The sequence below is a fragment of the Lonchura striata genome, chromosome 3, assembly GCF_050655825.1.
Source record: "Lonchura striata isolate lonStrDom1 chromosome 3, ASM5065582v1, whole genome shotgun sequence".
NCBI lineage: Eukaryota > Metazoa > Chordata > Aves > Passeriformes > Estrildidae > Lonchura > Lonchura striata.
The window spans coordinates 38,401,992-38,425,271 of record NC_140705.1 but is presented as its reverse complement, the minus strand read 5'-3'; the positions used below and the strand labels follow the sequence as shown (position 1 = coordinate 38,425,271).

General features: G+C 33.9%; 1 long non-coding RNA gene across 4 annotated transcripts in view; it reads right to left on the bottom strand.

Annotated features, from left to right (window-relative positions):
• The window catches only part of LOC110478569 (uncharacterized), a 107,870-nt gene extending 84,795 nt beyond the window's left edge, over positions 1-23,075 (bottom strand). For all 4 annotated transcript variants that reach the window (XR_014953680.1, XR_014953681.1, XR_014953679.1 and 1 more), the window contains exon 1: positions 17,841-23,075. This is a non-coding gene — a long non-coding RNA (uncharacterized LOC110478569). The remainder of the gene's footprint in view (positions 1-17,840) is intronic.
• Between the last annotated feature and the right edge of the window lie 205 nt (positions 23,076-23,280).

Sequence of the window (23,280 nt, the reverse complement as noted above, 5' to 3'; positions counted from 1 at the left end):
AAATTTTTTTTTGTTTAAAAACTGCTCTAAATCCATATTACATAACAGAGTCAGAACTAAATTACTTCCACAAGGCAAAATAATTGTAATAGATATTTTAAATAAAATGGCAAGTTCGACTGCAGTTTTACATGTGTCTTAATGGAAATAACCATTTTTTACAGTCCTTAAGTTTGGTTTATCTCCCAAAGAAATATAGAAAAACAAAGATGCAAACAATGGACTTTACCCCTTTGCTTAGTTCCAGACATCAGAGTGAGATGGGAATCTAGAAATATGCAGAAATAGAGTATGATAGTGACTAGGTATATCAATAAGAACTTTAAAAAAATCATGGAGAGTTTTGTTATAAGGAAGTGGATGACATTTATTTATATATTGTTTAAAACTTAGGGCTTATGGAAAGATGGTAAAACTTTTAATTATAAGAATTAAAGACAATATTATTTCAAAATAATATTCTCCAATGTGTTATTAATGAAGGTATTTTGGTCCACTCTGCTATGTTCATAGAGTAACATGAAGCATGGGGTCATAAGCCATTGTCATTTCTAGATGCAATGCTATCAGTAAAAACTTCAGCAGCTACCATCATCACACTGGGGTTTTTCTGCTTTTGTTTAAGACAAAATAAAAATAGAAGTAAAAGTGCAGATTTTCTCAATCTTTCTTGAGCTACAAACAAAACAGATGTTGTTCTGTAGAGTAAAACATTACAAAAAGAATGAGGAGGGATGTGCTAACAGCTTATTCCATTCTGAGAGCAGTCTCTGATTTCCAGAATATCAACAACTGAGGAGATCCAGCCAACTCTTAATATACTGACTGAAATTTTAAGACTAAGATTATTTTGCAGAGCAAACTAGAATCTTTGGAAAGGATCTTTGTTTTTTGTTCAGTCTGACTATCTCACACACTGTTCTCACATTATTAAGACTGAAAGAGAAACTGTAAATTGCTTGCTGTCTGAGAGATACACACAAGTAGCATTAACTATAGTCCAGTCTGAACAGAGAACATCAGAAGATTTACTGTTCAATAAATTTCAAAATATATTATTTACAATGTTTTTGTATTTGGTTTGTGGGATTCTTTTTGTTCTGCCTTTTTCTTGTTGTATATTTTAAACTATAAAAAAGCCCAACCAACCAAAAAAAGTTATGTTTGCAAATTTGATTAAGAATTAGTAATCATTTTCCCAGAGTTTTACTTGTAAGTATCTTGCCAAATTCCTTTGTGTGAGTTTTTGAAAATTTTAGAAAAAGCGTTACTCTTTTCTTTACAGCATTAAAGAGTTAAAATAAATTACAGGGAGAAGTGTATAATAGTTCTATATAGTATTACCATAGCTATAGTTGTTATTGTAATTTAATTTTATTAGTGCTAATATTAAGACAGAAGTTCTTTATGCTTTGGACAGTTATGAGTTCTCTCTGAATATTGAAGATTTCAACTTTTGAACTTGTTTTCTTTACGCAATAATATATATCATACAGTGAACCTTACTGTAAATATTTTAAGCAACTAAGGGTTTGTTAAATAGCAGACAGATATGTATTTTGCACATATATTTCCTTCTGACAATTGTGTCAAAAATACCCTGTGTCCAGCATATGTTCATACATCCCTGGGCTTCATACACAATAGGATGAGAGTGTTTTTCTCTTCTGTAGGACTGGAGTACTTGTGTTGTATGTCACAGTTAACTCTGGCTGTCAACTGTGCACTAATAACCTGAAGTGCCATCCATTGTGTAACATCATTTAAATGCTCAATGACCTCAGAGCTTGTTGGAGCCTGATCATATCAAAGTGGCTTCAGAAAGAATCATATTTCATTTATACTTGTTTTGTGTACCTTTTTTCCTTTTCTGGCCAATAGTGAAACGAACACATTATAACATTATAGATTCCTTCAAAACATTTTTTTTTTTTAATTCATCTACATGCAGGATAAATGTGATGTGAAGCTGCTAAGGTTAAAAGATGGGATGCTGGACAGTATTGAACAGCTAACATATTAAAAGAAATTTCACACACATGAAGAGGATCTTCTGGCTATTTAACATGAAGGTTAATGAAGGAGAAAATTTGCCCTCCACTAATGTTGCTTATTTTGCACAGCTCCTGTTTCATCGTAATTACATTCCATTTGCTACTCCTGATTTCAGTACTCTCATGTTTTCTGTTTCTATTATTCTTACAGAAACATATACAACACCATTGACAGACACCAAATAATATGGAATATATATGTTCTAGCAAAGTGAACAGGGCTAATGCACAGAATTGCACATGGACATGTAGTCATTCATTCATACTGTTAAATTCTTAGCATGGCCCCTGAAATAATTTTGGACTAAACAACCAGCAGTCTCAGAGAATATGCCCAGACACAGTTTGATGATATCATGGGCCAGGAACACCTCCTCCCAAGCAATCTGGATGCAGTTGCTACAGTTTGGGACATAAGAGAATTTGTCTGTACCAAAATAAGGTGTGCCAAGGCAGATGGCAGCAGGTTTGTGATGCATTTTCTTTATTAACAGAGGCATAGACATTGATTCTAGACAACAAATAACATGCACTCCCCATGGGACTACATTTATTTTGATTTTGCATCCTTGCTTTTAGTTTAGCAGTGTGCTGAGTGATATTTAGTGCTTCGGAAGCCATTATGATTTATGCACTACTGCGAAGACTTTATGTATTTCTTTTTAACTAAGGAAAGTCCATGATTACAATCAACCTAATTCTTTATTAAGGCAGTGCTTTGTGATAATATTTCCTTTATAAAAGTGTTCTGTGGAAGTTATAAATTATTCTGTACAAATTTACGTGTATCTCTGCCTAATTCCCAGAAGTGTTTTAGGATGAACTGATACAGGAGGTATGTTCCACCCAGAGTGTTGCATGTCATTTCTTTCGTGACATTCACAGCTGAAGCTAAACCCCTGAATGTCAGGGAGACATTCAGGATTCTGTGTAATACTGTCTTCAGAGAGTGTTTGACCTTCATTACAGTACTTGCTGGGGGCATTCTAGTCTCCTGAATGCTCATAGGAGGCCATAGATACCTATGGCCTGTTTTGGCAGAACATAAAATCTAATGCTGAGCAATTTTCACTTCAAACAGAGTTCACAATGCAATTGAGCCTTGTTTTTTCAGCACAAAATACCAGGTAGCCTTTGGGCTTCCAGATCTTCCGGTTTCCAGTGTCAAAAATGTAAGGATCTACCTTGGTTGACTTAGTGGATTTTGGGTTAAGTTCTATATAAAAAGTCTGAAGATGGTGTAAGGTTCCTTATCTTCTAAATTCATAGTTATGAACATGTCCTTTTAATAAACCTGGGACCATTACGATGTCTGTACTACCTTGCTTAAAACCACCCAGGCAGGAAAAAATTCTTCATGGTCTTCGGTTACAGTCTGCTTGTTATATATTATTCTCTGTTTAGTTTTTTATTTGATTTTCAATATCAGTTTAGTTTTGTTTTGTTTTATGGGACTGTGGCAACTTTAAAGTTAAAAATTTTCTTGTAAAAACAGTGATATAATCTCAAGTTTCTATGGTTCATAATCCTACAGGTAACTTTACTGGCTCAAAATCTGTGTCCTATCTGAAGACGCAAGATTTCATGGGATGCTTTAGATTACTGCTAATGTTTAACATCTTTTGGATATAGGTACAGATTCGGTTATGGCAGAGTTTCCTAAAACAATTTTTTTTTAAAAATCCATTTTCCTTCTCAAAAAGGGTAAAAGCATTTTTTTTTTTAAGTATATCAATACATATTCTAACAAAGGAAGGTGAAAAAAAGAATAACTTGTTCTTTTACTCAAATATAAAGAGTCTGAGGCAATCTGCTTTCAACTGATCTAAACTTTTTGTGTCTGTGTCCTGAAGAGTCAATATTTACTGTTCTGCGAAATGGTAACTGAACTCAAGGTCATGCCATTTATGAATCTGCATCATATTATGAAAGGCCAACCTGTCTTATAAAATCATCATTTCCGTATCTTTATCTGTCCACTCTAGAAATAGAATAATGAAAGAAATTAATCTCTTCCTACACTTAACACATTTTAAGCCTATTTCCTATTTAGAATATACTTCTATATAAAAAACCAAAGCAAAAACCTTTTTGACTGTCTTATTCTAAAACTTCTCTTTTATCCAGACCAGTAAAAGTCATTAAAAAAAAAAATTGTCTCTTCAATTTACCTTTTTTTTTTTGTAAAGCAGACAGAAAATATTCAACTTGGACTGCTTTGGTCCAAGTGGTCTCTGCTACAGCACACAGTGTTTGCTTGAATTGCATTTCACATTCTCTGCTTCCATTTTCTCCATGCAAAAGGATCGAGTGTGTTAATTCTAAATTCAACTTCTAATCGCAACTTTGGCCTTGGAACAACTGCAGAGCACTGTGATTAAATATAACCCTTTCCTGACTGTCATTGGTACAGCCTAGGTCTTTCCACCCTTTTCTGCAAACCCAGTCTGAGACTCGTGATGCCTGGTTTTCACAGCAGGCAATGGCATACTGCTCCTCTTGAGGGACCATACCTGTCTTGAGGAGGCAGACATGAACAGAACTGGAATTAGTAACACTTCTCAGAATAAGCCTAAATGTCTGGCTTATAAATAAAGCTTTTCTATAATAATATAAAGAAATCTGGATGTTGCTTTTCTACATGCTGCTGAAAGACTTTTAAAGAATTAAAGGAAAAAATAAATGAAATTTTGTCTACTACTATTCTTGGGAAAGTGGAGTTTGCCTTTCAAGTGACTTATGTAGATAAAGAGATGGAAGGAGTGAGAATGCAGGTTTTTAAAAGAGCTGTAAAAATATTATTTGATATTTTAGTATACATGTCAGCTGAAGTATTGCCATTAAAAATGACATATATCTTCTACCAATTTCTCCCCAAGGAACATCCCCCTTCATGGTCATTCATACTTTTAAAAGAAATCTGATTTTTACTTATAGTGGTTTTTTTATTTCTTAAACTAATACACATATTCATTTTAGCACTGTAATTAACACTGTAAAAATGTGTATTTTTACAGTGGAGCAATGTTGGATTGCCCCTTTGCAGTATTCTGTTGCAACCCATCCAAATGTGCCATTAACAGGATGCAAAATGTTTGTTTGATTGTTTATTTTCCTTCTCCACTGTACAAAGCAAGCACTTTTTTTGCTAGAATGTGTGAATATATAACACTTAAATGCATCATGAGCTGCTGACAGGAAATTTATAACTCATGCTTCCTTATCTGCAAATAGCATGCTCCCATTAAGGAATAGGTCAAGCATTCTTTTTGCCTAAACCACATAAGATTGTTTTTGGAGTCTCCCCTAGAGATTGAGAGGATCTTTATGAAGGACTAGTGTAAGATAGTAAAAGGTTCAAGAAACACAGAGGATGAGAAGACTTATGAAAATATCTTCCTTCAGTTTATTCATCAATGTGTATTTTGAGAAATTACACTGAAGCCTGAAAATTACTCCTGAATGATACCAGAGGGTTTGTAAACAACACAAAATAAAAATCTTGAGGAAAACAGAAGAGAACATAAAATACATATAAAATACACTTAAGCATAATTGAAAAGAAAAAAATTTAAGATGAAATGTCTCAAAACAATTTGGGCTAATAACTAAAATCGGCTAAATTTATATTTATCTACCTAAAAATAATAAAAAGACCTGTCATTAACAGACCACTCATATCTTAGTAATCGTATCGGTCTTCAAATGTGACACATGAGTTAAAACCTGCCGCAGTTATCTGCTCATGCTGATTTCATCTGACTTCCCTATGTTCTGTGGAAACTTCTGTTCAAAATAACCTGATTTTCTCAGAGCTCTTCATGGGAAGAATTTGCTCCTCCCTTCTCATTGCACATGCTTAGAAAATCTGTGGTATAAAGCAATTAAAGTGGTCATTATAGACTCAAAAGGTCAAAGGCATATGGCTGTCTAGCTACCAAACTTTTGTTAAAGTTAAGATGCTATAATCAATGGGAAGTTTGGGAAGTCACTGAGAAGTTATCACTGAATCAGCAGCAGGGTTACAGAGTTTCCTAAGCATTGTGTGATTTATTTTTCTAAACTGAAGCATTTAACAAAATGAACATCTTTAGCTTACATCCCAAATTACCTATTAGCTTACTAACAACTGACTGAATAGTCAGGACAGTATCAAAAATAACTCTTCTCCACAAGGGTGTCAGAATTTATCTGTTGCCTATGATAGGAGTTATATCATAGTCCATGAAGAATTAAGCCATAAAAGTAGCAAAGCTTAGGGAGTTATTCAGTTGAAAACAAAATTTTTTTCAGATACTATTAAAAGTCATGTCCTGTATTTGCATCCTGCCCAGCCACCAGCTGCCACTCCAGAGAGGCAGAGATCAGCTGTAACACTGTGACATGTCAGCTTTATGCACATACCCTCTGTGCTCATTTGAAATTGCAAAATACAGCAATATTTAAGTAAACAAATCCCACCTTAGTTGCTTATGCTTAGATGAGATTTGTTGCTCTCTAATCTGAATTAATTGCATTGACTGCATCTCCACTGGACATAACAAAAGACTTGATAATATACACATTTGTTGATGTCTGTGTCCAGACATTCAGTCCCAATGTCTTAATTTCATGATGAATTCTATTCTAGCTGGCCTTAGTGACAACTAATTGAAAATATCGTAACAACATCAGCAACTTCTTGACTGTGATGAATGTAAATTAATATTTGAGGAGACTTAGTTCTCCTTAGGTGGAAAGAATCTATACCTGTGAAGTGTATTTATAACCAAAATTACTATCTGATTAAAAGTTTAAGGCCATAAACACAAAAACTTTTGAGTTTAATGTTTTGCTAGCCCTGAGAGTTAGAAAGAATTCTGTCATGCGTAAATTACAATAATGGCAAAAAGATATGGAGTAAAAGAAAATAGATAGGATAAAAATAGATTAATGAAAAGCAAAATATGATGCTTGGATAAACCCAAGATAATAAGAATAAGAAAAGTGCTTTGTAAGACCCTGGACAAAATTCAGTTTCATCAATTCTTGATAACCACTCACCCTTTTTCCACTCTGTCTTCATTAAGCACTAACATACTGAAAACAATGAATTAGTTCTCACCATGCTCCCATTAAAACAAATAGTAAAACTCAAGCCAATTTTAGTGGATCAAGAGATAATCTCAAGTTTGTCATTGAACAGACAGGTTTGTGGATATCTTGAAAACAAAAAGTTTAAAATCATACAGAACTATACTTCCATTTTTTCCCTTAGAAATACAGTTGTTCTAAATCATATTTTATTTTGTTCCTCTTCCTGCAGAATAAATCAAATTATTAAATCGTTTGTTTCAAAGTAGAGCAGGCAAATAATGAAGGAAAGTACTCAGATATTTCTTTTACGGATATGAGAAATAGTTTCATATTTCTCTCAACAGATATTTCAAAGGCAACACACAAAGTAGGAGCTTTTTTTAACTCTGATTATTTTTAAGTATAAATATAATGCATACTCATGGTCTATTTATTATTATACCAGGAAAAAATAAAGAATAAAAGAGCAAGGGATATATGGTGCACTCTCTGTGATGAAGAGTTTTCTAGTTCCTTTACTGCAATGCAATCCTTAATTGGGTTTGCATAAGGATTTTTGACCATCCACTTATGAATGTCCCAAAGTGCAGGAACAACTTAAGGCACACTGATTCCCTCTTTCAACAAGGGTCCCATGAATCCCATATTGCCATGGCAGTTTGAAAAGAATGCACTACAATATTTCCACCATATTAATGCTGCATATTTGTAGTGTGTAAATGCTAATTAGCTCATAGCTTGTGCTAGGAATTTTCCAGAGCCAGGACGGATTTATTTCTCTCCCTTGTCTTCTGGAAAACTTGGGAAGGAATCTAGGGAAGAGTGGGAACTTCTTCAGAATCATGGGGGACTGAAAAAGTAAAGAAATGTGATTCAACACAATTTGAGATGATCTGTTCTGTTCACATTTAGGTCACTAGTTTTGGAGTAAGAATGTACTTTTCATAAACAGGAAGAATGGATTTGAGCTGAGGGAAAGAATTAATGACCTGGTTTTTAAGAAGGAGTATGTGACAAGCCTATTTCCTTAAAGATTAGTTTAACTAATCCCTTTCCATAGCAGAAAGATATTGCTGATGCATTTGACCTTATCTTCATCCTGAGAAGTTCATACTGTTCTATTGCAAGACTTCTGTTTTTTAAATATCTTGTGAACATTTTTTTTAATCTGGAGATGTGGGCATGTTAGACAGTGAAATGTTCTGTGTACCCTTCTTAACCAGGCAGACCTCATGACTTATGTGGCTGATTTCTAATAACCAGGGTTGTCATGCAATAGACAGAATCTTTGATCACATATTCAAAAGGAGATCAAGTGAAGGCATGACAAAATATCTTGGAATTCATGCAGTAGTTTTTTCATTTATTTTTAAATAATCTGCAAGTCTGCTTAAACTACACATAGTAGAATTGTGGTTTGAGTTCTGTTTTTCCTTTTTGTAGCTGATCAATGAGAAAATAAACTACAAAACTGAAGTACAGGAGTAAGTAGGCAGGGACTCCGACAACTCTAAAGAGCCCTGTAAGCTTATGTAAGCTTAGTATTTTAACTTTTTGTTTTTTACTTAAAACTGTTTTTTGCAGTGATTGGAATACATACTACTATATCCTCTATTCCTGAATTTCCTCAGGCATAAAACTGCAATCACTCTATATTCTTTATATACATTTGAACATTACTCTCCCTGGAGATTCCTGTGGGAAATATTCTTTTCTCTTTTTACTTCAATCAAAATCATCAGCCATGGCATATCGATTACCAACATGAAAAAATAACTCTCCACAAACCTAACTAAACAGCAAAAAAAGACAAGAATCATAAGAATATTTTGCTGGTGTGCAGTATTTACTGCTTCATGGGAAGTTCTCAGGAGAAGCAGACTGGAACATTAAGATGAAAGTGTTAAAATTTGCTTCAGACTGTTCAGGATGAAAGATTTCCCACAAAAAAATAAGGAAATATATAAAGTATATAAATATTAAAGAATTAGTAAGAATTACCAAAGCACTGTAAGTAAACAATTTTTTTTCAAATGGAAAAAAAAATTCAAAAATGTGGTTTTAAAACAGTTAGCTGTATTTAAAAATGTGACAGTGTTTTTATGCACAACACTTATCAAGAATGAATTTATTAACTTTATGTTTTTATGTCTAGCCTTGAGAAATAATGTGATTGACACAGAAGCATTGTTGGTCAAATGGTAAAGGGTACCTCTGGCTAATATCTAATCATCTTCAGTGGTCAAAAACACTGTCACAGCATCACCTGGCTAGTAATTAGAAAGATATCAAACAATATAAATAAATTCCTCAGAGAAGGCTTTAATTTGTTTTAACTATTCCTATGTGAATACAGCTTTCTTCACCTTTATTCCTTAATCTTAACAGTTAAACTATACAAAACCCAGTCTTAAATTTCAAAACTATTATTTCCATTCATTAGTTTCTTAATAAATTTTATGATCAATACTTGAATTTTAAGTGGCTATCTTTTAGTTTGTTTGGTTTGTTGGTTTTCTTTTTCCTTCTCATTTTTAATGAAGGAAGAATCTGGAGAATCTTATATGGATGGACACTGTGGAAGTTATCATTACTGTGGTAGTTGCAAGAGACAAGTCAAAAAAGGCAGAACTGTATCTCCCATGAGAAAAAGCTTCTGGTTCTGGGGGGATTCAGTTTTAGGGGTCTTTGTCTTGATCTGTATGAGCTTTGCTAGCAGTGATCTTAAAAGGTGAAAATAAAATGCAGGATGTATTACAAGTTATGATGACAGTTAAAGATCATCTGTATGTAACACTCTATTGGGGAAAAAAAATCAAAGAAACAGAAGGCTTGGAGCATAGTAGCCAAAACAGTTTGCTTTATGGAAGTTTGGTTGTTTTGAATAATTTCTGTAATTCTTATAATGTTAAATTTTATAGAACCTTTCCATTCGTTATTTTTTGACAGTGAAATATTATTCTGGTTTTGCCTTGAACAATGGTTAATGTACTCCTTAATTTGGGTCTTCATCTGGTGTTGCACTTCATTCTGAGAGGTGACTTGTTTTGACAGCAAGTTCTTGAGTAACCCAAATTTTGGCAGAAGAGTACAGTAATTGTTACAATCTACAATATTTTCCAGTACCTTTCTTTACCTTTATGTATCTATGGGTAGATACATAAATACCCCAGTCTGGTTCAACCAAAATGTAACCAAATATATGCTCTCATATTAATTTCTTTCATTTAGATATGGATGTGTATTTCTCAGGCATATCACACAAGGAAAAAAAACATAATAGGATTACAGCCTGTGTTCCTAAAACACACATTTTTCCTCTTCATGTTTTGACTCACTAGTGGACAAGTATTTAAATTCTATATCACAAATTTCCAGTTATTTCGTAAAACAGATTCAGCTAAAAAATCCAATTCTAAGACAAAACCCTTTTATTTATACCAACACAGAAAAGAAAAATTAATAAACTGCACCTCTAGCAGCCCATTGCAAACTACCTTGTGATTTACCCTTTCCACAAGGAAAAAACAAAGCTGCAATGTGGGAGAGACAAAGAAAGTGAATCGTGTGGTCCTCCACCTTCATGGATTCCCAGTGTTTTGGAATATGTGCAAGAATACTGTACCACGAGATATGAAGGAGTGGTTTCTTAACACTGAGAAATGTGACTGCTTTGCTGACGTGGGTTAATATGTATAAACATTTAAATGTTTAATTTGCCAAATTATCCAGAGCCCTAAAGAATTTTAGTCTAATCTGAAAATCTCCAATTAAAGCACTTTTTCTACTTTAACTTTTCACATAGGCACAAAACGCCATGAAATTGTTGTTCTTGGTTTGGTTTTTTTTTTTTTAAACACCTCCCCCTCAGACTGGATGCAGGGTAGAATTTGAACAGTAGCAAATATTTGGATAAAAATCTGTTATTTTACACTGCAAACTTCAAAACACTGGTAAAAAAGGGTGTTCATTCCTAAGAAAATGAACATAAGATATTAATATTTATACACTTTTTACTTGTACCAAATGTATTAAGTTATAGTCAGTTTTGTAGCACTTGTGCAATATCAAAATAATATTTTTTGGTGCAGTCATTTGAGAAGATGGTATTTTGACACTCTTAGACAAGTCATTCAGCAAAGACCTTTGGTAGTCATACATTATATCCTTGTATTTAATAATAATATCTTGAGAAATTTCAAGATATGGGTCCTGGACCTGTGAAAGGAATGGTTTCTAGGAAGAACTCAATGCAAGAAGGTGGGCCATGCAGATGACTCTCTTGATGCCAGTACACAAAAACGCATTCTTCTACTAAGGTGGTGAAATAAATTGTGCACATTGAGTAGGAGAATTGGCAAGAAATTTTTCAACAAAAGTTAAAGGAATCTTCCCTTATGTGTCTGTTCCTCTGAGAATAACCACAAAACAATCTCATGTGGCCTACACTTCTAATTCCTGAGTGAAATATTAAGATACCACAAAAATACTTGGGGAAGAACATCAAAATTTTGATTAAGGAACTTATGCTGACTATTCTGAGCAGCTATCTTATGCTCTGCAGGATAGCATAAAGACTCTCAGTTGAAAGAAAGCAATCCTTAAAACAACAAATTGTACATTGCTATGAGTCTGAAACTGCTAAAATTCAAAGCACATCAAAACAAGCAAAGTATCAAGTCTGGTAACCAGTTATCAGTTTTTAAGATTTTATCCATATTTAAATATGCTATTTAGATTTTTTATGCAAACAAACAAAAAAAAAGTTCAGATTAACAGTATAAAAATATTTTGTTGTACTGCATGTCATTTAAACTTATATGTTGACTCCACATTTTCTTTCACTACCTCTTCAGTTGGCAAGTTATAACCTTTCCATTTCTAGCCATGCAAATAATTTTATGTGATTGATTGGTGTAATTAGGCTGTCTAGTGGAGTAGTGGCAGTTCCTTGTGCTGCCAAGAAGGAGGGACCTTACTGCTGAACTCTCACTGCCTGGGATGGCCAGCAATGGACCTTCCATGGAGAAGCAGGGCCTGACATCTGAGGAAGGTGGTGGATGTGTCTCTCAAAGTACAGACCTGCTCAATGTGAGCAGAAAGCAACTGACCATGAGCCTCTGATGGCTGGATGCAAACTGGCAGTTGCATAAACCTCTAAGTAAAGGAAACAGTGATGAGGTGAGATATTTTTTTTGAATATGAGTGTAGGTGTTCTGGAGCAGGCTGGAGGAGAAGGTCATTCTGCATTGAGTTAAAATCTTATGAGTTAATCTTCCCTACTACATCATTTAATATGATGCAATATGCAATTATAAGAAAATATATTTTAAAACAATATAGCCCTGAATAATAATACTCTATCCCAATGGTGTTACCTTGTCTCATACCCAAAGATCCAGACCCTTGGGGTTAAGATCTATTCTGATCAAGAGCCCTCATGAGATGGTTGCTTAGCAAAAGGGATGTCTTTAAAAGACGTTCTAAAATTGTAGCCTAATTAATCCCCTAATTCATTGCCCTGAATAAGGTATTTGATTTTGTGCATCTATAACTTTTATATACTTGTACATAGATACATCAAACCTAACACTAAAAATATCTAAATTAGACACAGAACTCCCATATTCATGTCTTTTCATGCAATATCTACCATAGGCATTCATGTTTAGTATCAGTCTTCACCCTTTTATGTAGGTTTTTTCCCTCTCTTGTTTTTTCACATTACAATATCCATGCATATAAAATGTTTGCATACATTCTTATACAGCCTAAGAAACTAAAATCATTCTAAATCTATATATAAAACAAATAAAAATATAATTAAAAAAACCCCTGCATACTCTAGGGATTTTATTTTATATGTCATTTAGAAGTATTATTTCAGTGGTTCTTAATTTCACTGGTCTTAATTGTTGTGATTAAAAGCCATTACACAGGCAAATCAGAAAAGATTGGTGGTTCTAAACAGCAGACAGATACTAGCTGTAGTTCTTGATTCACCAACACAATTAGAAATGTAAACATTTGAAGAAATGGAGGTTAAAATAGAATCAGGATGAGTGGACATGAGTCCCAGAAACTAAACTGCCTGTCTAGAAAAGAGTCACTGGAAATATCTGGAGAATCCACATAATCTTGATAAAATTCCTTTAAAAAGGGTACATATTGAAAACAGATTAGGGTTATTAAGGAACCAGACATTAAATATTTTTGGCTGATATAATCTCAGAGAAGGATAATTATCCCTTTTTTGTTCAGATAGCAACAGTACATTCCTTCTTTAAAAATTGTACTAAAAATTTCCATATCACAGCTGCCCAGAGTGCATAACAAGGAGAATATTAGTAATGTCCAGATGCACATAAATCTACAGGGATGCCTCTTGCCAACAGCAAAATGAAAGGGATGACAGTGTCAATCACATCCAATAGACTATGTTAATGCTTTTCAAACAGTTCTTTCACACTCGAAAATAGTGCTCATTAATAATGTATGGTCCAGTATGAAGAAGAAGGAATGTTGCCTCCAAAACTGATAGAATTCATTGTTCAGCTCTATACTCGTCTGAACAATAAAGTCCCATTTCTGAAGGACAATTTTTCTTTTGTCTTTAGGAGTGTGCTGAAATTATTTCAAACCTATTATACTAATTGTCCCCTTTAGTTTTGGTGCGTGTGCTGCAAATGTTGTACTTTAAGAGCCTTCTCTGCTCCCCTGCCTCTGTCCCCCTCCTCTCTGACTGGCATTTTTGGATTGTATGAGTAACTTACCAAGCTTTTCAGAACTGCTGGGTGGGTGACAGGGCAGAGTTTTTTTCTCTGCTCCCCCGCTCTGTTGTTTGAGCAGCTGTCAGGAAGGTGGGCCTGTGGGTTTGTAGATATATTTTGAGACTAACAGATTGTAAGCTCACACATGAGAACAGAAGAAATACTTTGAATCTGAAAAGGTTATCCACCCCTTGGAGACTAATCTCCTAATATACTATTTTTGTCAGAAAGTACCTCAATTGCTTCTCAAACAAGCCCATTATTTTTGCTTCACAAACCATTCAAAGTGATGTTTAGAATGGCCTGCTTATAGAAAAAGGTCCTTTTATACCTGTGTGAATTCAAGATTTATTTACTTTCAGTCACTTCCCTTTGTTCTATCATCTAAAGTGACAGCCTGTATTTGAAACAGTGACTTGTAATGTTCCTGCCCCAGAGAACAACTGGACCAGCAAGAGATAAATCAGCACACTTTCCTTCCTTGCTCTTAAAGAAACAGACAGAATAGGGCAGACTATCAAAATTCCTATCTTTTATGGTCTGCTCACCATAAATTGTCTCCTTATGATTGCACTAACTGTATCAGATCAACTTTTCCCACTTCCCAGACATCTTTTCTACATCCCAATATACACAAATATGTGTAACTACAATGGTATCAAACAACCAGATGATCCCAACAACTTCTCTCTACAGAAATTAGCAGCAGGAGTTCAGGTTTCAATCCCTCTTGATCTTTCCAGTCACTGTAAAGTTTGGACTTTAAACTTCTGTTTAGATCTATTTGCAGCACTGAAATAGGAAGAATCAAATTGTTGGTAAATACTGTGGCCTGGTAGCTCCCAAGCTCACAATTTGTTTTTATTTTCTAAAGAACAGAATTTACATTTTGATCCCATTCTGACATCCTTCATGTCTCATCCTAATCTGTGAGAACTCACAGATTCTACTTTTCTTTTGGAACAGTTAAAATCAGTGGCTATTGCTAAGTCGGGAACTGCTCATTTAGAACCATGCTGTTCCAATCTGCCTTTCTTGTTTGTTTGACATATGCTTTTATTTTTTTCTAAAGAGAAATGCCTTTTCAAATTTTTAATTTAATTTTTATGAGGTCCAGTGAATGAAGTTTCAGGTCAGGGACTGCTTCAGCACAGTATTAAGAAATGTTCATTTCATAATTAACAGTCTTAATTCCTTACACAAATTCTTTTTATAACTTTTTAATATTTGGGGTTTTTTTGTCTGATTTATGATATTTTTTCTTGCAAAAACCTCAAGTAATACATTAAAATATTTTGACATGATAAGCCTAGAGAAAGGACTAGTTAAGGTTAAATGAAAATGAATTTAGAAGATATCAGTTAGAAAGCAAATATAGAGCTCTCCAGAAAGCAATTACTGAAAAGATACTTTCAAACATAACAAAATTGTACTATATCTGGTATACTTGGGAACTATACAAAATTATGGTGTTTTGGCTTCAGAGACTCATCCTCAGTGCAATTTCAAAAGACATAAATTGCTAGATACTCATTCATTAGTTCCATTTTGGAATGTTTATGAATACTTGAATTAAAATTCACAATAATACTCCAAAATTTTAATCTCAAAGACAGTATAATCAGCATTATTGATATATTCCTTATGAACAAGAACCCATCAAAAAATGAGGGTCAGATCCAATAAGGGTTTTATATACCATCTAAGACAAAATGAATGATTTTTCTTTCATGCAGATGAAAGCAAAACTGTTTGATTCCCCTTCACTATACTGGATCGAATAAAGCTCTTCAGTAAGGAAAGAGGTAACTCTGACCAAGGTGAGAGTGACCAACAGAACAAGTCCACAACAGCTTGTAACAGGTCTGGATACTCAGCAAGATTGAAACATCCTAAATAAACAGCAGTTGTATTTTCTCTCCCCTGTCCAGCACAGGTGGGAAGTGCCAGCGTGGCTTTGGTGGGCACCTGGTATCCAGACAGGTCATCCCACCTCAGTAATCTTGCTTCCACATTTAGATTCTCCCCCTCAATCCCTGCTCATACTAGGGCAGGACTTCAGGGTCCATTTATCTTCTACCTTATTCATCAGAAATATTCAAGGACTATGACACTTACTATCTTCCCACCTTAGGTACGTTTCTTACCTGCACATTATATTAGGTCCATCTGACTGCAATTAACTAAAAGATACCAAACTCCAAAATATGGTCATTTTTTAAGGCAGCTGCCAATGACAGGACATATCTTCTTTTCTAGTCCTTCTGGAAAGGTTATCTGATGACCTCTTCATATTTCTAGGAATTTGGGAATGAGATAGTTTATTTGCCAGGCATGTGTCCAATCAAGGGCACCTGGATATTACAGAACTATCCCAGTAGGTGGATGTTCATCTTCATGTGAAAATTTTTAGAGGAGAAATATCCAGAGTAGGTGAGGAGACACATAATGGTAAAAAAGGAATATAATTACTTCTAGACTGGTAAATAGTATCAGGATTTTCCTCAATGCTTTCATGTTCTGATTGGTTCTTCATTCTGGAAGAGACTTGATCCTTAAGCATCACTGTCTATATATATCAATAGTTATTCTGAGTGATTCATAAGAAAAAAAAAAAATTTGAGCAATTCATAGAAGCAAATCTTATGATGCCAGATACTTAGTCAGGATAGACTCATAAACCATAGTAGAATAAATTTAAACAGGAGGAACCTGTACATTTGGAATATAGACATTCCCAGCCACAGTGAAAACATCAAGTTGTTGGAAAATTTAACCTGGAAGGTCATAATAAGAGTTCATTAATAGAAAACACTCTACAATATCCATCAAATATCTGACATAGAATACAATCATGAACAATTTTCTTTAAACCTTAATAAGGAAATAAGTCAGCTTTATAAGGAAATCAGAAAAAAACCCCATAGACCTACATCAAAAAACACCAGAGAACATATTGCATTAAGAAAAATATGCATACACAAGTTATCAACATTTTTAAAATAGTAGAAAAAAAATTATTCTCCAAAAGATTATATATAACTAATTTAAAATTAATGGAAATTGCATTTTAACTTCTGAATCTAGTTACTGATTGTTTACTTGACTTCCATGAAAAAAAAAGAGAAAGTAGAAAAACATATGGAAATTAGCGAGTCTGACCAAAATAATATAAGTAAAGCATATAGAGTTTGCAGGACAAAAGTAATTTACTAGATAACATCTGGTGCCAGTTATGGACTGTCTTCATGAGAATGCTGATGTAGAGAACTGAAAAATAATGAAAGCCAATAACATTGCAGAACACCATCTCACTTATGGCTGATATATGGTCAGGACTTCACTTGCAATTTCAGCTGAACATGACTTTTTTCAGCTTATGCATTTATAGTTCTTCACTTCACCACTTATCTTATGTCTGCAGGAGAACATTTTATTTAATAAAGAGGGAGAAAGATTCACCGGTTTGGAAATCTAACAGTTGAGGGAGACTTCAGAAGACCATTGTAAATGCATATTGCATTCCAATCTTGCTAAAAGCCATGCAAATCTATACTGAGTATTTTGATTCCTAAGGTATATCTGCAGCCAGGGATGGACTTCTATTACAATTTAGCCATTTTCTGATACAAATCAAAGCTATGCAGGGATTCAACATTACTTATTTCATTGTGTGTATGCCTCGCCATCACCTCTTGCCTGCCAATTCTTCCCACTTCCCTTACCAGTGCCTCTCTAGGCAACCTGTAGTTGTGATGGAATTCCATACCTAATTCCTGTGAAGTAGCAGTGACTAGTAGATCATATTTATCTCTTTTTGAAATCTGAACTCAAAAAAAAATACAAAAAACCCAAAAGCAAAACCAAACCAACGAGCAAATAAAGACAAAAGAAAAACAAACCCCCAAAAAACCCTGAGATGCTTTAGTGCTTTGCTTACCTCATGTGTAACATCTGCAAAATCAGAGTAGTTCACCTTCAGTGAAAGACATTACAAGAGAGATGGAAACTGTAAGATTTCTTTTTCTTCTTTGACATATGGTGTGAATTTTGTTGAAGTCAAAGCATTCCACAATTAGTTGAAATGCAGCTGAGATGTGTCAACAAGCTCTGTCTTCTTATAGATTCTACAGCCAAAAAGTAGGTGTATGACAAACTTTCTGGTTCAAAAACATGCATGCCACATACCATAAATTATCTTAGCTATCTCTGACAGTTTGTATAAACATTTTCTATATTTTCAAGTAATGTCACACATGGCATTCATAATCTGTTAGGAGACAAACTGTGCCCATTTTGTTACCTTCTAAATCTGTGGACTTCCAAAGGAGAAACAAATATATGGTTTGTTTGTTTGCTTGTTTGTTGTGGAGGAAGGTTGTTGGAGTTCTTCCTGGTTTGATTATTTTTTCTAGAACTATTAAAATTTTGTAACACTCTCCAAGAGCTAGTCGGAGCTCAGCTTAACAGGAGTAGAAGAAATAACCAGATTCTCTAAGGGTGACTCAGAGAATATTTCTGATTGTTTTCTTTGCTGTTGTGGGTGTGGGTTGAAGAAAGGGTGGAAAAGGCAGAAGGAGGTAAATGTAGTACATGAAGTTTATTTTGGTGAGCAAATAAAGGATAAAACTGGTGCAAGAGCTCTGCTGACTCCCATTTCATGTTTGCCTTCTCTCAATCTGGAGAGAGAACTTGTTCAGAGAGCAGTCATTGTGCCTTGCAGCAGACTTGATCCAGCTCCAGGGTGCATTTCGTGCACCATTCAGAGGGAAAGGGTGTGAGGGAAAGGTTTTGGTCATGCTGCAAGACCAGTGTTAACACAGCAGGGAAAGCTGCTCTTTGGAGAGGACAGTGCAGTGCATGGCATTCCTGAAATGCAAGACATCAAAAAGTATAAAACATCAAAACTTATCCCTTAAAGCACTTGCAAGAGTTCAAATTTACCTTAAAAACCAGAAAATGGCTGAGAAGATTTTAGGATGTGAAAAGGATTTTTTCCTTACTTTAAACTTCATAAATGGTCCTACTAAATGGTCCTAATTAAATTACTGCTAGATCAGGAAGAAGAAAGTCCCGACAAGTATTTACTAATATTCCTAACAATGTGTATTTTACGCACTCTCTTTTTAAATATTCTTTTTGAAAATGTTAAATGTTTGTCTTACAAGCCAGGACAATGTTTCACTATCTTTTTATATGGTAAATGTTTATTTTATTACTGAAAATACAGTTATGTGGAACTGAAAAAAAGGATTCACAAAATCACACTAACTACCACTTGAATTGCCAATGCTGGGCACTTGGAAAAGCAAGCAAAACTAAATTGCTTTTAGCAATATTTCTATTAGAATTAAGCAGAATGGTACTGGAATGAGAAAACATATCATCTAGACAGAGCAGCAGCATCTGATGCTGAAAAAGAAACTATGGCAGAAAAGACAAAGAATACAGAATAGACATGTTTAGAATGTCTACATTCTAAACACCATACACCATAGTAAAGTTTCTATCTTTATAATTTCATACTTTATCTAAATCATATAAGCTAGCTACAGTAAAGTTTGAATTTTGAAATTTATTTACTTTCTCAGAGTTCTATATTAGTAGCATATTTTTGATCTGTAATGATCTGTATGTAGTTTAAAGTCTCCAAAGCTAATTTTAAAAGGAATATACTTGTGTCATAAATCCTTCTTCTAAAGGTGCAGCTCTAAAATCTGTTTACCTGCTTCACAAACCATTGACTAACATGTAATAGTTCTGTATCTGAACAAATTTAAATTCTTATTTTTAGTTTACAACTTTTCTAGATATGAAAATATTTTTTAAAAGCCTTGTGCATTAATTGAAATCAACATTTTTATACTAATGTTATCTGTCCATAAATATGTTTTTAAGATGTGCAAGGAAAAATTTTGTCATTCCACTTTATATCAGTCAGGATGAATTTTAAGCTAAAGAAAAAATAATTTTAAAATAAGTTTGCTATCAGAGGAGATGAATTTCTAAAAAAAATTATCATTATATTGATTTAAGGAACATAACTTTTTTTGTTAACACCTTCAGCAGCATAACAGGGGCTTAGATTTTAGAGGTAAGAAATCAGATGAAAGCACTTTTTTTTTTAAATGTGCATTTGAATTAAAAGACTTTGAGCTCGTAATGACAAGTCATGAGCCATGACTTTGTTTGTGCCAAGATTCTTCTTGACAATAATTAATAGAAATGAAAACAGAATTGCAAGAACAGTGGTAGAAAGAAAACGTGTCTTGCATACAATCACCTACTTATTTGAATCCATTTTATGAATTCTTTGTGGGTGGGAAATAGAAGGGAATGAGAAAAAATAGCAAGCACTGGATAGTGTGAAACTATTGTTGCAAGCCCCACCACCTACAGTATGGCAAAGCTTCACTCTAGGCATATGTATTTGGGCAGGAATTTTGCATTCTTTCAAAGACAGGCCATTTAAGCAAAATAAGATTGAAGAAGGAAGAACTTCACAGATAGAGGACTGGTGGAAATTCTTGTGATGTGCAAAATATTGTCATTCTGGAAGAGAAAAATTCTCTTATTCACAAGAGAAATGAAGAATGGAAAGCCATACGGACCATAGAATTGCTGCTACATACAGCAATGAACTGAATGAGTCAATCACTGATGATAGGGATAAAAACAATAAAAATGGTGGATCAGAATCACTTACTAGAATAGGAAATAGTATTGGGTAAGATTGGATGATACCATGTCTTCAAGCAGAAACAAACCCAGGAAAGAGTATCAGAAAATATTTTTCATTGAATCAATTGATCAAATGAGAAATGAAGAATGACAATTGTAGAGCTGATAAGTAGAATTGTATATATCCATGCAAGTGTTTGCAATAGAGATCTTAAGTTAGAAAGACCGTAAAATATTTCTGGGTAAAAAATTTAAGATTTTTTTAGAATCCAAACCAATATTTTTATACATGACTTTTATAATCACTTTTTTTTCCAGGAGGCTGAAAAAAGATCCTGTGTACACCATCCTATTTTAAATGTCAAAATGGTATATCAAATTACAAAAAAGGTAGAAAAAACCCAAAAACATAATGTTTTCTTTGCAGATGGTTTCAAAATATGTTAAGGATTTAAATTCACCAAATAAACATTTTCTTTATGTAGTTTATTAGTGCTGTTTATTAATCCAGCTCTTTTTTTTTTAATGCATTCCACTTCTAAAAAGTCATTATCTTGTGCAATGTTGAAAATGCTCAATTACATGATTAGCTACATATGTGGATCTCCACGTACATGAACTTTTCCATTTATGTGGACCTCACATATGTAAACAGCTATGACATTTTCTCTTTCAAAGAAAGAACCAGTACTAGATTGTATTTGTCAGTACATTACATACTGGGGAACAATAAGACGAGAATAAGAATTGCTCTGTTTGAATACACATGTAGAAGATATGGCCAAGCCAATGAAATTTTTTATCCATGAAAATTACAAAATGAATGCATAGTAGAAAATCAAATAAACAAAGAAAATAGTAGCCAAAAGTGGGTACTAGTCCAAACTTCATCTTTTTTAACTAAATATATTTAATGTTTTGGAAGTTTTCTAAATTTACAAGTGTTTATGTAAGTGGTTGTTTTCAATTACTGACCTGTAATTTACTACAATTACTTGCCTTTGTGTGACCAACACTAGATATTCTTCTTAACAGATTGGTTTATGCTCACAAAAAATATAGGCATTTCAGATTGAATAAATCCCAGAGGTTTGACCATGAATATAGCCAATAAACAAGGTCTTAAAATCTGTTTTAATGCAATAAGTATGGATTTTCCTGTACTAAACAATCATAGAACCTAATCCCTTCAGTATCTGATTAATCAATAATATAAACATTAGCTGCTATCTCTTGTCTCATGGCACTAGAGCAAAATAAAATTTTCACTTTAAGAATGAGGGTTTAGCTTTCTGAAAAACTATAATTAATGTAAGCTCATAAATAAATTAAAATAATATTAGTAATTTATACATATATATACCTTAAAACAGTAAGAAACAAAGAGGCAATTATTAGTATGGAAAGAGTGCAAAATATTTTGAATGGACAGTTCCTGTCCATTTAGTGATGTGATTATAAATTGTACAGTGTAGTGAATGTAGGGGAAAGGGAAACTAATAGGAAAACTTTGCCATAAATTGGCATGTTGAATGTAGAAGTGTTTTAAAATGACGTGGATTCTGCCTTCTGTATGTTTCTGGACTTTATGCAATCCAGTGTCTACAGGCAGAAATTGAAGAGAGAATGTGGTCCTGCATTATTTCAGTTTCTCAATTTACCTTTTTAGTAGTACATAGTACAGTAGTATCTTAATGGTATTAAGTATGCATATTATAATAATACCTAATTTAATTCACAAACAATACCTGGGCAGTTCCTGTGCATTCATCTATTATTGTAGTCCCATTAAGATAAAGTAGGACCCCTCTCACTTCAAGGGAGGTCTTTCTTCCACTCAGAGCACAGTGTATCAGTGCCCATTCACTCACTGTGAAGATAAACAACAAAGCTTAACTCACATGTATTTGAAGAAATTCATTTCTTTGAAGAAAATCAATAAGTACTTATCTGACTCTTTTCTGGTGAGGGTGAGCCCATGGATGTCAAATCCATGCCAGGAATCCTGCTAAAGAATGCTGAGGACACTAGCCAGTGCTTTAGCAAGTGACCACATCCCATTTTGCTTGCCAATACTGATTGACCACATCCCATTTTGCTTGTCAATATTAATGCAAAGAGGACCACCAATTTACAGCTCATCTTGCTGAAGAGTTTTACACACATGAGATTTGGGCAGCTACTATGGATTACCCGAAAGGCTTCTCTGAGGGTCAGGAATTCTCTTGCACACATTGATGGGTCATCCTTTGCCAATAAAGGACAAAAGACTTCTCAATTTTTTTTCCTTTGTTAAATATCCATCAAAGAAATACTGAGACCATTGCTTGAACATTCTTTTTACACCCCTCAGTAGATGCACAGGCTGGTTCCTTGTGGTTCTCTCTGCCTATTAATTTATTGAACATGGATGAAATTTATAATAGATATATGATTAGTCATAGAAATCTAGTATGGGTGCCCAGTTTATACAAATATAATTTCAATCCTTTGCTTCAGTTGCTAACATGTTGAAGCAAAATGTCCACTTTTCAACAATCTACTTGCTTTTTGATTAGTTTTATTTTAATTTTTATTCAGTTTAGCTTTTTTTTCTTTCAAAAAACACTAGAAGCTAAGATGCCGTTTATGCCAGTTTAAACCTAGAGGATGCAAATCTTTAAATATATACAAAGAGTTCCACTTTAAGATGCTTCACC